Here is a 6,343-nt window from a genome sequence, read left to right on the forward strand (position 1 = left end):
AATAAATAAATAAAATAAAATAAAATAAAATAAATTTAGAAGAACAACCATTTGATATCAATGAAAACTCATGTTTCACAGGGTAATATGTAAATGCACATTCTGTATCACCCAAGTTAAAATGTTGTTTTGGGGCACAGTGATCCTAAAATACCTACTAATATTCAAGTAGATGCTGATGCGTCCTCAGCAGACATGTGCCTTTCAGTTTGCATTCGATCAGTGAGATCATTAAGGCCCCCATGGTGGTTGGTCGATGTCAACAAATATTTTGTGCAAGGTTATAAGTTCATTGTTCACATTAATGAAAAATAGAAATTTGATATTTAATTTCTTATTACACATGCCATTTTTTAACCTCATTCCTCCAAAATGCAATGCAAATACTCATTGAATTTCTCAAAATAAATAGTTATGGATTTATACTGTACAGTATAGTACAAGTCCACTGTAGCAAGAGTGTTCGGACCACTTTCTAAATGCTCTATGGGAGACTGCTCACCTATCTCCTGTCCATGTTTCACATGCATCTTTCCTATAATTTCCCATATTTCCCAATGACCCTGACAATATACACCTCAGAGATCACTGTGGGCTTCAGCACAACTGGCTGGTACAAAAAGTAGCTGACAAGGACAAGAACATTCAATATTTCTCCCATTATCCCCAAGACCAGAATAAATTAGCTGTCCCAAGGTGTTCCTTCTCCAAGCACTTTGTTTTGTCAGCAAGTGTGCTTGCAAGCCATCCTTGAAAGAGAGATGTTAAATACAGTGAGTCTAAAAAGGGTTACCTTCCAGATTCAATCATATGTTAAGGTGAGGCCTCTGTTCACAACATGGGTTTCACATACTTCCTCTTTTGTAATTTTGTGTTTTTGAGACAGAGTCTCACTGTGTCACCCAGGCTGGAGTGCAGTGCCACGATCTTGGCTCACTGCAAGCTCCGCCTCCCAGGTTCACGCCATTCTCCTGCCTCAGCCTCCTGAGTAGCTGGGACGACAGATGCCCGCCACCATGTCCGGCTAATTTTTTGTATTTTCAATAGAGATGGGGTTTCACCGTGTTACCCAGGATGGTCTCGAACTCCCTACCTCAGGTGATCCACCCGCCTCGGCCTCCCAAAGTGCTGGGATTACCGGCGTGAGTCACCGCACCCGGCCGGGTTTCACATACTTTCAACAGAAGCTGGAAATACAAGGTGGAGTGATATCAAACCCATCTGGCTTAATAACAATACCAGTTAAAAAAACTGGTCAGGCACGGTGGCTCACGCCTGTAATCCCAGCACTTTGGGAGGCCAAGGCAGGCAGATCACCTGTGGTAGGGAGTTCGAGACCAGCCTGACCAACATGGAGACACCCCATCTCTACTAAAAATACAAAATTAGCCAGGCGTCGTGGCGCATGCCTGTAATCCCAGCTACTTGGGAGGCTGAGGCAGGAGAATCACTTGAACCTGGAGGCAGAGGTTGCGGTGAGCCGAGATCACACCACCGCACTCCAGCCTGGACAACAAGAGCAAAACTCCTTCTAAAAATAAATTAATTAATTAAAAATAAACTAATAAATAAAAATGTGAAATACAGATTTAAAAAAAGCTAAGCCAGATATAGGCAACTAACACAAACTGTCTTGGGCAAACCATAGCACACTCTTACCCTAGAACTGGGGAGTGAAGATGAACAAAGCTTTGATGAGTTGAAAAAAGAAGTTTCACAATGAACAGGATAGGCTTACATATGGAATTGAGTTGTTAAAAACCCAGAGTGGCAGGAGAGGTGTGGAATCTGGACAAGACATTAAGGTAGTTTCCTCCCAGTGTGAGAAGGATCTTGTAATCGAGGAGAATTACCAGAACTAATTAGCCTGTTTTGTATCCACACCTCATTGACTTGACACTTGCGTGGTAGGTTGATTACTTCGGTGTTGACTAATCCTCCCAGCCACAGGTGTATACAGTGGAATTACCTCCTTCCTGGAAACAAGGCAAATTACTATGACGGCAGATCACGAAGGAGGGAGAGATGCATGTGGAAAGTGATATCTTTGTGCCATTTCTGGAAAAAAGTCTGAAGACATTGACATATAAGTGAAATTCCTCCTTTGCACACCTTCACCATGGCCTATGCCCTCCCAAAGGTGCCATTTATAACTACACAACAGGCCACCCCCAACAAATATCCAGGGGCCTATACTGAATATTTTTCAAAATCGCTTCATCATCGATTGCAAAGGACTAAGAAGGAAAAGAAAATGACTGTCAGCAGTTCTCATTACAGCCTTGACCAGAGCTGCGTAAGGATCCCGTTTGTAGAAGGCAAGCCTATCTTTATGAATAGGCAAAGTGATGGTTGTCTGAAATCGATATTGAAGACCTCTCCCTCTGAAATATCTGAAATGCATTATTACCAATTTACCCCTTAAGGTGAGTGTTACTTTCCTTCATTCACCATCCTTCAAAGTATACATATCACTGGTAAGAAAAATACATTAAATTCCTAACATTTTAATGCAGATTAATAGATGATTTTCTGTACAGGACAAAGTAGACTACTTGACAGCTATGCACACCTGAGTGAAGGAAAAGGTGGGTTCGGGGAGGAGGGCAAGTGAAAAGGTGAAACTAACATGAAGGGCAGGTTTGGCTAAGCACCGCAGCCTACCTAGGGTGTGGGATGCGAGACTGATGATAAAGCTCTCTCAGCTAAGCTTGTCAGGAGCGGTGGTGAGGGAACAATTTACCCACAAATATACCCTCTTTCCCCACTTTGTTTTTGAGACAAATGATGTGTTTAAGGATAAAATAGAGACTGCTGAATCAGGTTGGCTAACTGAAGAACTGAAGACATGCTCTATGCCTCTCTCTCTCCATTAAAGAAATAATTAAACAGAAAAACAAAACAGAAAATTCAAGAAAGAAGCTTCCATGGTCCAGAAATTTGAGGAATTCGTAGAAGACAAACAGGTCTGAAATGGTGGCAAAACAAGAACAAGAAAAATCCTGTTTGAAATTCAGGGCTGCAAGAGCGATTGCAACTTTCTCTACACTCATCATATGTGATTACAAAGAACAGGCATGGACTTTCAAGCAATTTTCAGGGCAACTAGACAGGTGTATTTGGAATAGTCCTTTCCCTTACCCTGCTTTTCTAGTGCATATCGAGTGGTGACAGCAGCACGTGTCCCCAAGTTAAAACCCTTTAAGCTGCTTTCAAAAGAGAAATAGTTACCATGTTGGGCCGGGCGCGGTGGCTCACGCCTGTCATTCTAGCACTTTGAAGCAGGCGGATACTGAGGTCAAGAGTTCGAGACCAGCCTGGCCAACTTATAGTGAAACCCTGTCTCTACTAAAAAATTCAAAAATTAGCCGGGTGTGGTGGTGCACACCTGTAGTCCCAGCTACTTGAGAAGCTGAGACAGAAGAATCACTTGAACCTGGGAGGCAGAGGTTGCTGTGAGCCGAGATTGCACCATTCTACTCCATCCTGGGTGAAGGAGTGAGATCTATCTCTAAAAAAAAAAAAAAAAAAGAAAGAAAGAAATGCTTCTCCTAAGTGGTGGATCCTCCTAGGAGTCCCACACAAGAGACCTACAGAATGAGTAATGGGTCCAGGGCTCCAGGGAAGTAACAAACTGCAAAAGGGAGGGAGACTCAGAAGGCAGGCCACCCATATCAACCTAATCCCAAATCTTCATCCTTCCCCACAGTCAGACGGAGACACACTATTCTTATTAAAACATTCAGTGAGGCTGGGTGTGATGGCTCTTGCCTTAATCCCGGCACTTTAGGAGGCCGAGGTGGGTGGATCACCAGGTCAGGAGTTCAAGACTAGCCTGGTCAACATGGTGAAGTCCCGTCTCTACTAAAAATACAAAAATTAGTCGGGTGTGGTGGCAGGCGCCTGTAGTCCCAGCTACTCGGGAGGCTGAGGTGGGAGAATCACTTGAACTTGGGAGGCAGAGGTTGCAGTGAGCTGAGATCGTACCACTGCACTCCAGCCTGGGCAACAAAGCAAGACTCCGTCTCAAAAAAAAAAAAAAAAAAAAATCAGTGATAGGTGAAGAAGAAGAATCTCAAACATGAACACAGATAGCCAAGATTAGCCTAGTATTTGTGGAAAAGCAACACTGAGAAAAGAAAGGCATCAAAATCATCAAACTGAAAAAAAAAAAAAAAAAAAAAAAAAAAAAACCTTAAAAAGTAAATAACCTGAAAAGGAAAGAAAAAAATGCTTTAAAGTATAAGTGATATTCTTAGAGAAAATTAAAAGGTTTTCATATCCTGACATCAGGATGGTAAGAGCACATTCATACACACCCATTATCCCATAATGTAGGGGGGATTAAAATTCCTCCACTAAAGGACAAAGACTCTAATTGGCTTAAAGAAAAAAAGTCTTGATACCGTATACTAACAGCATAGTTTTTAATAGTATAGGTTCTAGATTTGAATCCTAGTTCCAATACCTATTAAAAGCTGTTTATGTCTAGTGTTCCATTACTGGAACGCTAAGCGTGTGGGAGTTATTTATATCCTACTGCTCAAGGTTGTTTTTTGATTGCAAAAATTCAAAAAAATTGCAACCTCAGGCATAAATGGGTTAATGATTGATGAAATAAAAACTTACATAATTGGGCTGAATAGAAGGATGGATTCAGCTAAAAGTACAAGATCAACCCAAGAAATTCTCCCTAAATATAGCACTAAAAGATAAAGTAATGACAATTATGAGATAGAAAGTAAATGACATGGAAGACAGGTAATTGGACATTTTCCTATAAGCCTTCTAAATATAACAGAGAAAATGAGGGGAAGAATTATTCAAATAAATAATTGCCAATTTTTCAGAACTGATAGAAAATATAAATTTTCAGATTTAAAGTTCACTATGGGTTGAGCAAGAAAAAAATAAAAATAATCCAGAAGTGTCATCTTAATTTTTTTTTTTTTTGAGACGGTGTCTCGCTCTGTCTCCCAGGCTGGAGTGCAGTGGCGTGACCTCGGCTCACTGAAAGCTCCTCCTCCCGGGTTCACGCCATTCTCCTGCCTCAGCCTCCCGAGTAGCTGGGACTACAGGCGCCCGCCACCTCGCCCGGCTAGATTTTGTATTTTTTAGTAGAGACGGGGTTTCACCGTGTTAGCCAGGATGGTCTCGATCTCCTGACCTTGTGATCCGCCCGTCTCGGCCTCCCAAAGTGCTGGGATTACAGGCTTGAGCCACTGCGCCCGGCACCTCATCTTAAATTTTTAAAGCTCCAAGGACAAAACGAAATTCTTAAAACTTCCAGAAGACAACCCCTGGCCCCACCAACAACAACCAGGTTATCTAGAAAGAAAGGGTAATCAGATTAGCATGGAAACAGTAGATCAGCATAAGGGAGAAAAAAGGAAAAATTAACTTCAAAATTGTGAGTAGAAGTTACTTTGAACTTCAAATTTTATATCCAGCCAAAGTAACATTCAAGTGGGAGGTCAAAATGAAGATATCTTTATGAAACTGACTGGTTTTACTGTTCAGTTCGAACTTTTAGTGTTAGGTTTATAAACAGCAGTCTCGAACCCACTCAGTTAGGGTAACTGAGTAATCACCCTTAGTAATTAGTATGCATTTAAATTTGGCACATATTGTTCATGTGTATAAAAATCTAGTTAATCTGATAAATCAAACAGAATCGGAGTATATCACTTTCTTTTATAGCTCTGTCCTGACATCTTTCAAAGTAATGTAAAAGCACAAAAAGTAAACCTTTACTTTAAACAACTTCCTGTGGTAGGTAGCATATATATTATTTTAATGCCCTGAAATTTAGAAAGTTCTCTTCAACCAGCAGTAAGAAGAAAAGCTTCTTTCATTTTCTGTTTTCCAGGTTATTAGCATTCAAATGTTCTTAATGCTTCTGTAAAAACAGAAACTAAAATCTTCTCTTTCTTACTCCCATTTTTCTATTTCTTTATAACTTTCGGTGAACCACATTGCCTGACACTGAGGCATACTAGTGTGGTTTTATAAACAGATATTTTAAGTGGCAGAGTAAGTTAGAAGTTTTGCAATGGCCAGGCGCGGTGGCTCAAGCCTGTAATCCCAGCACTTTGGGAGGCCGAGACGGGCGGATCACGAGGTCAGGAGATCGAGACCATCCTGGCTAACACGGTGAAACCCTGTCTCTACTAAAAATACAAAAAATTAGCCGGGTGAGGTGGCGGGCGCCTGTAGTCCCAGCTACTCGGGAGGCTGAGGCAGGAGAATGGCGCGAACCTGGGAGGCGGAGCTTGCAGTGAGCTGAGATCCCGCCACTGCACTCCAGCCTGGGTGACAGAGCAAGACTCCGTCTCAGAAAAAA

The sequence above is a fragment of the Rhinopithecus bieti genome, unplaced genomic scaffold (assembly GCF_001698545.2).
Source record: "Rhinopithecus bieti isolate Rb0 unplaced genomic scaffold, ASM169854v2 scaffold_76666, whole genome shotgun sequence".
Lineage (NCBI taxonomy): Eukaryota > Metazoa > Chordata > Mammalia > Primates > Cercopithecidae > Rhinopithecus > Rhinopithecus bieti.